The sequence below is a fragment of the Anolis sagrei genome, chromosome 3 (assembly GCF_037176765.1).
Source record: "Anolis sagrei isolate rAnoSag1 chromosome 3, rAnoSag1.mat, whole genome shotgun sequence".
Taxonomy (NCBI): Eukaryota; Metazoa; Chordata; class Lepidosauria; order Squamata; family Dactyloidae; genus Anolis; species Anolis sagrei.
In genome coordinates this window covers 102,019,307-102,030,136 of record NC_090023.1, presented here as the reverse complement: position 1 = coordinate 102,030,136, position 10,830 = coordinate 102,019,307, and the positions used below count along the sequence as shown (strand labels likewise).

The following is a 10,830-nucleotide window of genomic DNA, read 5'->3' as shown; positions in this document are numbered from 1 at the left end:
ATGTCTCAGTGTGCTTTAAAATTCTCTCCCGGAGAGCTCTAGCCTTTCAATCAGTGAATCTGAATTGAAATGGGACGAAAAGGCTATAATTGTGTGAGAGAGACTCTTGCCAATGCCAACTTTCCCCCCAGTTCGACGTGGGAGCTTCCAGCCTGTGGTGGTGATGGTGGCAGCAGCAGCAGCCGGGAAGGCTCAATGGGTTTGGTTTCCTGACTCTGGGGGAGGCTGAGGAGCTCTGTAGAGCCTCTGCTCAGGTCGCCTTGAGGCAGATTAAGGGCGGGAGAAGCGAGAGGCGGGAGGGAGGGGTGCGAAGGAAGGAAGGAAGGAAGGAAAGCAAGAAAGAAGGGAGGAAGGAGGAGGAGGAGGAGGAGAGGAGAAGAGACGGACGGAGCGCGCTTCTGCCTTCTGCCTTCGGCTGCTGCTGAGCCCCCGCTCTCCCTGCTGGAGCTGTCCGCCGCCTTTGGTGCTGAATTCACCTCGAGGAAGAGCGCGGTCCTTCTCGGTCCTGAAGGAGGGGCTCCTCTGCGAAGGGGACTGGGAAGGCGGCCCTCGGATGGGTCGGGAAGGACGCGCCTGAACTGGATTACAGTTGGGGACTCCCTTCTCTGGGGACTTGGGCGTTTTTCTCCCTCCGAGGCCATGGTCACGCTCCCCCCGCAGTCCGGCCCACCCAGCACGAGCAGGTAGGGAACCTCGACCCCTAGAGTGGTCCCAGGCTCTTTGCTCAGCCCCATTCTGACAATCCCAGATCTCCACGCAGATGGCCCACAAAGCCTGGGCTTCAGAACTTGCTCTCAACTCTTCCTTCAAAGTGTGGAGAATTGGCAATGCGCATTTAAACAGACCAGGGTCTCTTGGCTGCAGGACAGAGGGGCAAGCACAGGAGTTGGGATTTTTTGTATGTCATGAGCAACTTTTGAAACTACAAGTCGCTTCTGGTGTGAGAGAATTGGCCATCTGCAAGGACGTTGCCCCGGGGGATGCCCGGATATTTTGATGTTTTTACCACCCTTGTGGGAGGCTTCTCTCATGTCCCCATATGGGGAGCTGGAGCTGACAGAGGGAGCTCATCCATGCTCTCCTCGGATTTGAACCTCCGACCTGTTGGTCTTCAGTCCTGCCAGCACAAGGGTTTAACCCACTGCGCCACTGGGGGTTGGGCTGAATGCTTCCTCCAGTCCCAAAGGATGAAAAAATAATATGGCTCAGGAGTGTATGTGGTGAGATGAGCTTAGGTGGTGCCTATGCTAGGGCATAGCATTAGAGTTCACTGCAAAAATGGAAAAGTTGTCTTTGAGCATATGTAAATGTCCCTTTACTGGGGAGAGAAAGGTCCAATTACATATGCTCAAAGACAACCATTTCTATTCTTGCAGTGAGCTCTAGTGTTGAACCCTGGTTTCAGGGGTAGAATCAGCCCCCAAACCTGTAATAATAGGAAAACAAAAAGTCGTATAAGACCATTCTCAGGAGCTTGAGTATCAGGAGCTTGTGTGAATGAGGCTGCCTTTTGAAGTCATTTGTGGCATAAAACTTTCCCATGATTTTCACTGAATTTTCCTCAGGCATAGAATACTAAAACTGGAGTGACACTGGCAAATAATGCACTATATGGTCAGTGTAGACCCATATATTGTGATTTGAACTGCACCCAACTGTATTATATGGGGCTACACTGACCATATAGGAACCCCCAGTGAGTTGCTGAACTTGTTGATCAAAAAGTTGGCAGTTCGAATCCAGGGAGCGGGGTGAGCTCCCACTGTTAGCCCCAGCTTCTGCCAACCTAGCAGTTTGAAAACATGCAAATGTGACTAGATCATTAGGTACTGCTTCTGCAGGAAGGGAATGGTGCTCCATGCAGTCATGCTGGCCACATGACCTTGGAAATGTCTATGGACAACGCCCGCTCTTTGGCTTAGAAATGGAGATTAGCACTACCCCCCAGAGTCCAACTCAACTAGATTTAATGTCAAGGGGAAACCTTTACATTTATCTTACTGACCATATAATGCAGTTCAAACTACATTACTTGGCATGTAGACCCAGCCTTAGAGGGTGTGTGTGTGTGCATGCAATTGACTCCCTATGAACTATAGCCTATAGCATTGGGTATTCCTTGACAGTCCCTGATCCAAGTGTAAACCAGACCTCACTGTGCTCAGTTTCCAAAAGCAGACAGGAACAAGTGATTTCAGGGTATTTAGGTATGCCTCCTCCTTTTCCCCCTTTTCATTTATATTTGAAGGCTAAAAAGTCCTGTAAACAACAGAGTGCTGCTCGAAGAGTCTGAGCCAAGTGCCTAAGCTCACTGCTTTGGTGTGCCCAGAAATTTGCCCAGAGCAAGCCAATTGCTTGACATCTTGATCCTTGCAAAGACTTTAACAGGATAGCAAGAGCCTAGAGCTTCTTTTCCTTTTAGCCGGTTTTACTCTGAGTCGCTCTCTCTGTAATCTTAATGCGGCAGGCGCTGGGCCTGTCATGCACAGCCTGGGGCAGCTTCCTCTGCTTCCTCCGCTTCTCTCCAGGGAGGGGGGCCTTGGTCCTCAGCGTTGCTCAGCCAGGATGGGGGGCTGTGCTTCTAGCTCAGGCATGGGCTAATCTGGGCTTCCAGGTGTTTTGGACTCCAACTCCCACCATTCCTAACAGCGTCAAGCTTGCTTAAGCAGCTGAGGGGGGAAAGGAAGGGGCTTGTGGCTGTTAGGAATGGTGGGAGTTGAAGTCCAAAACACCTGGAGGGCTGAAGTTCACCCATGTCTGAGCTAGCGTCACACCCCAAGGCTGCTTTTTCTTCTTTTTTTAACTTTTTAGTGGCACTGTTCTCTTCTTGTTGTGGAGAAATTTCACAATTTGTGCATGCTTTTGTGGGAACAGACTTATGAATTCATGGTCTGTTCTGATGTTCCTTTTACAGGTATGAATTAGAAAGCATTTGTTTAAAAGTAAAAAGGCACAAATAAACAAGAATGGGCAGCATTTTATTTATTTACTTTATTTTTTTGTCCTACCTTTTCCCTGATATGGGGACTCAAAGTGGCTAAATACAGAACCAATGCATTACAATAAGAATATAAAATTAAAAAACAATTACATCTTTTTGTATCATGAAGCATAAAAATGAAAATGCAATAAAAATGCAAAATAAATACATTTAAAACTACATTCTAAACCTCACAACCTCTGAGGATGCCTGCCACAATAATAATAATAATAATAATAATAATAATAATAATAATATCTCACCACCATCTCCCAGAGGGACTCAGAACAGCTCACAAAACACTCAAGGTGTGACATGCAAAATACAAAAAGTGCAAAACATATATGTAGTCAATAAACATCAACACAACATCATACATTCATAGTACTACCTGGTAAAAACAATAAAATACAGGCATAGATGTGGGCAAAATGTCAGGAGAGAATGCTTTTGGAATATGGCCATACAGCCCAGAAAACTCACAGCAACCCATTTAAAACTACATTTAAAAATTACACAGCACTCCAAAGTCCCACCCACAGCATCCCCAGCAGCCTCATATCCCCTAAATGCCTGATGGTAGAGGTATGTTTTCATCTGCCTGCAAAAGGCAAGCACGAACGGGTCCCTCTTGTGAGGGAGTTCCAGAGTTTGGGAGCAGTTACCGAAAAGACCTCCAAACACACTTGAGAGAGTGGTGGGACAAAGAGAAGGCCCTCTCCAGCAGATCACGGATTTCCAACAGCCTCACACAGAGAGACACAGTCCTTCAAAAAACCTGGACCCAAGCTGCACAGAATGCATGAAAGGGGGCAATTCATCTCTGTGACCCATCAACCCAATGGGTTCCTGAAGTTTTTTCCTATCTCCCTTATCATCTCTTAAAGCCACTCTTATCGGTAATTTAAAAGAAAATATGGATAAGATGATGATTCAGTTGTATATAACTCCAAATCAATAGTCAAAAATCTCTAAGAATGTTTCAAATCGGTCTTGGAGTTGTCAAGATAAGGCATGAAAGACAACAAAAAGTTTTTGGTTTAAAATTCAAAAGGTTTTAAAGGTACTGTTTACAATGACACTATACACGTTGTTGTTGTTGTTGAGTATTATGGATAAAGAATTAGACAAAAATTATGATCAGCTTCTTAGATTAAAGGGGGACAGTGTGGTGTCAAAAGCTTTAATGGCCAGAATCACTGGGTTGCTGTGAGTTTTCAAGGCTGTATGGCCATGTTCCAGAAGCATTCTCTCCTGATGTTTCACCCACATCTGTGGCAGGCATCCTCAGAGGTTGTGAGGTCTGTTGGAAATAGGCACGTGCGGTTTCTATATCTGTGGAATAATGTCCAGGGTGGGAGAAAGAACTCTTGTCTGCTTGAAGCAAATGGGAATGCTGCAATTGGCCACCTTGTTTAGCATTGAATCCACAATATTGCTATCCACAGGAAGTCCTGGAACTAAACCCTAGCAGATACCAAGGGTCCACTGCAATGATCTGTGGTTATGGTTATTACCATAATAATCTTAGTAAGTGTATTTGGTTGAATCTGTAATGGTAGAACAGTATTTTTTCTTTCAGTTTTTGTTTCTAAATATTGTTTGGAATGGGAGATCAGAGTTCTCTTGTGTTTGCCATGTAGATTGTAAAGTAGATTTTTTAAATTAAAATCAATAAAAGTCATCTATCTATCTATCTATCTATCTATCTATCTATCTATCTATCTATCTATCTATCTATCTATGAATGAGGCATAAAATAAATGGTGCAACAAATCTTAGGAAATGGGAAATTAATTTTAGGCATGTTCCCACTATTTAGCAGCAGCATGGTTTTAAGGTCTTATTTTAAAAGTACACTATTATTGTGTAGGAAATGGAACCAAGGTAAGGTTAAGCAGATAAATGGATATAGATATGTAGGCAGACACTGACCTCTTTCCCCAATGACTTCCATTGGGTTCTATTGAACATAACAAAGAAAGTGCCATTGTGATGAAAAGTAGGCAAGCACAAGCTCAAGACTATACTTCACATGGCCTCAGCAAGACTTTCTGACATCTTTCAAAATAGCAAATATCTCACCTGTGCATATAAATATCTTCAGTGTGTTTCTCAATTGCAGGCGTGAGGGGGAGTGGGTGGGAGGTGGGGGGTGGAGCGTAGCTATGAAAGGGCCTTCCCTATTTGCTTTCACCACTCACATCTTTGCAGGAGAAGATCCCAGAATAGTTAGGGCTAAAATTCCTTGAATTTTTAGGAAGTCGTAATCCACTAATAAAATAATACATCTTTTTATTAGGGCTGCTTCCAATGGTCATAATTTCCAACCCCACAGTCTTTCCTATTCTTTCCTCTTTATTGAATTGGAAGTTAAGGAGGAAGAGAACATGGCTGGCTTCCAGCTTGCTCCCCAGTAGCCTTCACTGTATCCATTATTGACTCAACAAGGCTGTGGTTCCTTGCCTTTCCTAGGCACCACCTTCACAAAAGCTGGTGCAAATTGAGCACTGAATAAGAAGCCAGAATATACACTTCTACTTTCCAATGATAGAAAATATAACTTCCTATATTCCCCTTCTCCCAGTGTTTGATCCAGATTGAAGAAGAGGTTGATAATGCTTGTGCCAGCTCTGCCTCCACCATACACAGAGAGAGGTGGAAATAAAGTATCTGGTTGGATTCTGTGAGGGCATTGGTGAACACCAATGGAGCTAGTAACAGTTAATTTTCATATTGTCCAATGAAGATTTTTAAAGAAGAAAATTGAGGAACACGTGTGCCTTCAAATGTTGTTGGACTCTCATCAGTTTCAGCCAGCATAGTCAATGGTCAAGATCATGGGAGTTCAAGTCCAAGAACAGCTAAAGAAATGAATGGTTTCCCACTGGTATTTTAGAAGACACGCTAAGGAGAAATAGCTTTAGCTAAGGATAGCATATCTCCTCTAAATGAATGTCTGGAGGAGGTAATGGGCTGGATGAAGAAAACAAACTGAAACTGAATTCAGACAGGACAGAGGTGCTTGCAATTAATGGTCCTAATCTGGGGATAGAGGTGTGTCAACCAGTTCTGGATGGGGTTACACTTCCCCTGAAAGACTCTGTATGCAACTTGGGAGTGGTCCTGGATGTGTCCCTCCAAAATGTCAGCCCAGGTAGATGCGGCAGGCAGGAGTGCCTTCAATCAGCTTTGAATGATATGCCAGCTCCACCCCTTCCTAGATTTGGAGGACCTAAAGATGGTAGTGCGTGTGCTGGTCACCTCAAGATTGGACTTCTGCAATGCGTGTGCTGGTCACCTCAAGATTGGACTTCTGCAATGCACTTTACATCGGGATAATTCTGTACCAAGTTTGGAAAATCCAGTTAGTTCAAAATACAGTAGCCAGACTACAGTAGCCACAGTAGCCAGTTACAGGAACATCTAGGAGTTGGCATATTAAACAAATACTAAAGTCCCAGAATCTCAGAGTTTGGCCATTCAGGTTGAGGCTTCTAAGAGCTGAAGTCCAAAATTATCAGAGGACTCAAGGCTGGGACTCACTGATCTAGGTGTAGATTTGTAGCTATTCTCTGAAAAGATTGAAACAAATACACATTATGTTTTGAGATTTGCCACTTGCCATCCAACTGAAGAAGGTTTGTCACAATGTACAAAATAGTGTTTTGTTTTTATGACAAATGGGTGTCATGGTTGGTACACTATATGCACATATTGTGCAAGACTGCAAATGAACGAATCTACCATGAATGAGTGAACTGATTTTACACAGAGAGCCACCCCCAGGTTCAGAGCATGTACTACTATCTGAATTAGAAGCACTTTGGTCTATTTCCAAGTATATGGTGGCCAGTTGTGGCTATTTGAGGGATTGGATCCAGAATTAAGCACATGCACTTATGCTGGTGGCAGTGAAATTCCCCTTTCCCCAGCAGCTCTGCAGTCACCTGAAAGTGCCAAGGACATTGCTGAATGGGGTGAACTATGACATAGCACGAGAACCTTAAAATTGGGCACTGGTCACCTCTGCAAACAGAGCCCTTATGTCTATGGGAAGCAAATCCTAAATCAATGAATCATAGAATCATAGAGTTGGAAGAGACCTCGTGGGTCATCCAGTCCAATCTCCTTTCAAGAAGCAGGAAAATCACATTTAAAGCACCTCTGACAGATGGCCATCCAGCCACTATTTTAAAGCCTCCAAAGAAGGTGCCTCCCTCCACCACACTCTGGGATGAAGAAGCAGTACTCTGCATGTTTAAAATGGCTCTGTTTCAAAATTATTACTCCTAGAGCTGGCCAGGCCCGTAGCCAGGATTTCGATTCGGGGCGGGAGGGGGGGGTGAGTTTGTTTTTTTTGGGGGGGGGGCTGAGTCTGAGTGAAAGAGGGTCTACGCTAGCAAACCTTTTGTATTGTTACCCCAATACCCCCATGCATGGGATATATTGAGTATGGTGATCAGATCATGATATGAATAAACATAACAGTTTAAATAATGCACCAGTAAGGCCTTTTCGCGAACCACCATGAGAATTTGGGGGGGGGGGCTGAAGCCCCTCAAGCCCCCCACCCCCACCCCCCCGGCTACATGCCTGGAGCTGGCCATTCCATCGGGCAAAGTGAAGTAGCTGACTCAGGCAGCAGGTTTAGAGAATCACAAAAGGTATTTATTTATTTACTTAATTTCTACCCTGCCTTTCTTGGCCCCAGAGGGGACTCAAGGCTACTTACAAATCAGGTAATTTTTTAATGTCACACAGATAAACAATAAAATGTATCTTATAAAAATATAAAACAATCTAAACATATAAGTAATTAAAATACCAATCAATCAATCGAACAGATTAAAAACCATCTAAAATGCCGAATCATGATCTCCTATCTATTACTGTTTCCAAAAAGAATTATGTTATTTAGTTTATTATTCTAGATATTCTTGTGGGACTTTCTTACATGAGAATCTAAATATCATCTCCAGGAATTGTTATTGTGAACTTTGATAGGAGACCTTGGGTGAAGGCAACATCTGATGACCTGCCTCATGTGAGGCAGTCAAATGCTTGAGGCCAGTCCTGATTACTCCATAAAGACTAGGGAGAGACCTGGAATTAAAATGAATTCCTGTGCTATCTGAGATCAGATTAAGCCACCCATGATTCAGATGCTCCATTTTAGAACACTTGTAACCAAACTCTTCTATTCAAATTTGAATGGAGCGGCAGATGCATGCCTTGAAAGTCAAGAACATTATGAATTGGTAGTATCCATACCTACCTTGTGCCTCTGCCACCCCTTTCTCCCTTTCTTACTTGCCATTGGTAAAGAAACCCAGTTGAAGAAGGATGAACTTGCTCAGGTATTTTGAAATGAAGGCCATGAAACCAGACCTTAGATCACCCACCCATGCTTAATGGCATGAACAACATTCGTGTGCATTGAAAACAAAAGCTCCACTAGGCCTTGCCTAAAAAAGAGGCTTGGCGGCCAGGCTGTCATTGATTGCCTTAATGGGATTTTAGTATTTTAGCGAACATGCCTTAACTAATGGTAGCCCTTTAGTTCCCACATTTACATGTACTGCATGGAGGGTGGGTATTTTTCTGGATTGTAAAATGCCTAAGTTATAGAGTCTCCCTGTATTTGTCAGATTTTTTCAGAGAATTCTTATGTTGAAACTGTCAGCAATAGTTAGGCTAAGGGATTGAAATGGCAGTCAGATTTTCTGTCAAGTGCTATGTAGAGAGTGAGGTTGGTCTTTCTAGAGCTGCATTGTTATTCTATTAGCTGCAAAATATATACAAACTACACCATGCGAAAACATAATCCAGCAGCACAAATATAGTATTATATCTACACCATAGAGCCCATAGAGAGTATAGAGCACCTTTATCACAGCAATTCACAGCAGGCTCAGCAATATACAGCAATATGTACAGATGGCTCCAAGACCTAGAAGCCATGAATCAGTACAACTTATTTGACAATATGATAATGCTCTGTAAAGTGGCCAATAGTAAAGCTGTGTTACAGATTGAAATAGACCAATAATAAAGCTGTGTTACAGACTGATTGATTCACTAAGAGAAGTAATGGCCCTGAGTCTAATAGACCTGAGCAGGGCTGTTGATGACTGGAGTGTTGGAGGGTCATTCATTCATAGGGTTGTCACCAGTCAAAGTTGACTTGATGACAAACAACAACAACCAAATAACCAATCCTACATATGAACTGAGATTCCTACCTCTTACCCCGAGAGCTGGAGAAAAGGGAACAGGCCCTGAGATGCAGGGCAAGGCTTTGGAATCAGGGAACCATATTTTGGGCAGATCTGGACTGGATCTGAAGCAGGTTCTGATCAGATCTGCTTTAGGTTATTTCAGATGTTCTTGTAAACTTACCATACTGCTATTTCCCTACATAGGAAAACAGAGAGAAAGAAAGGAAGAAAGGTACACACAACACAGAGAGATAATAATAGGTTTAGTAGAGGAGGATTTTTTCATGAGGAAGAGTGGTCTTTGAAAATGGCCTGAAGCTCACAGATTTGTTTACATAGTATGTGTCTGCCACATAGTTCAGCTAAACCCACTCTATCTTGAGAGAAAAGAAATGTGAGGCAAAAAAATCACTATCTGGACAACGTTGCTTGCTAGACTCAAAAGTTTACTATTGAAAAAGCTGTCATCTGGAGCAATGTAATACACTCACCTTCCAGCTGGACTGTAATCAGGTACAGGCAATGTATTAATCACTGCTTTGAATCACTTTCTATTACAGCAACTCCCTGCGTACAGATATGGGATCTAGGTTCCCATCAACAAAAATTAGGTTCTATACAGGGCATGTAAGATGCTAGGAATGCACACAAACAATACTTCTCCATTTGTCAGTGTTCTCAGACATGTCAGTCTGCTGACTAACCAAATTCATGACATTATTTTCATGAGTTACTTCCACCACTGTCCCAAGTATAGGTGTCCTGGAAAGATTGCAGCAGTAGCACAGAACATATGTCACAAAATAGGAAGAAGCTGAAAGTAACAGAGATGAATCCAAGCATCTCCTCTATCGTATTTAGACTGTCCTTTAAAGGGAGACTTTGTTCTGTGACAATAGTACTCAAGCAAGCCATGTGCGTGATATTCTATTCAGAGAAAATTGCACTTCCTCTAATGCCAATTTAAAACAAAGATACGTAATTTTGTAAAGAATTCTCATTCAGTTTAAAACAGGCAGTATACATTCTGATTCATGCCCGTGTGTACAGTGAAATATCCTAATGCCTGCTCCAAGTACATGTTTTGGGTAAGCCCCACCAAATTTGATAGAACTTTCTCCCACTACATATCTGTAATCCAAAACCCTTTTGGGTCTTCCTCAAATTTTAGCTGCAGTTTTGTTACTCACCCTCCCCATTGGTAAGACACCCTCTATTCCTGAAATAGAGGGTGTGTAACCAATGGCTATGAGTTTTTCATGGCTGAAATCACTGGGTTGCTGTGAGTTTTTTGGGTTGTATGGCCATGTTCCAGAAGCATTCTCTCCAGATGTTTCACCCATGTTTTCACCCATGGGTGAAACATCTGGAGAGAATGCTTCTGGAACATGGCCATACAATGTCAAGCAACCATACAGCCCGGAAAAATTCACAGCAACACACTCTCTGTATTTGGTAATCTACTAAGATGTAGTAATTTTAAAAGTAACGTTCCAAGTCCTGAGCATATATGTTGTGGTTGCCTTCTGCATTCCAGATATTGCCTACATGTGTTTAGGAGCAGGGAAAGCACAGCTCAAAGGCCACATGTTTTCCCCAAGGCCTGTTTCGAAGCTCCCAGGTCCTCCA

General features: G+C 43.1%; 1 protein-coding gene across 1 annotated transcript in view; it reads left to right on the top strand.

Moving 5' to 3' along the window:
• Positions 1–224: 224 nt before the first annotated feature.
• CNGA3 (cyclic nucleotide gated channel subunit alpha 3) overlaps positions 225–10,830 on the top strand; it is a 36,870-nt gene continuing 26,264 nt past the window's right edge. The window contains exon 1 of the mRNA XM_060769798.2: positions 225–683. The gene's annotated coding sequence lies outside the window, so the exon portion shown is untranslated. The remainder of the gene's footprint in view (positions 684–10,830) is intronic.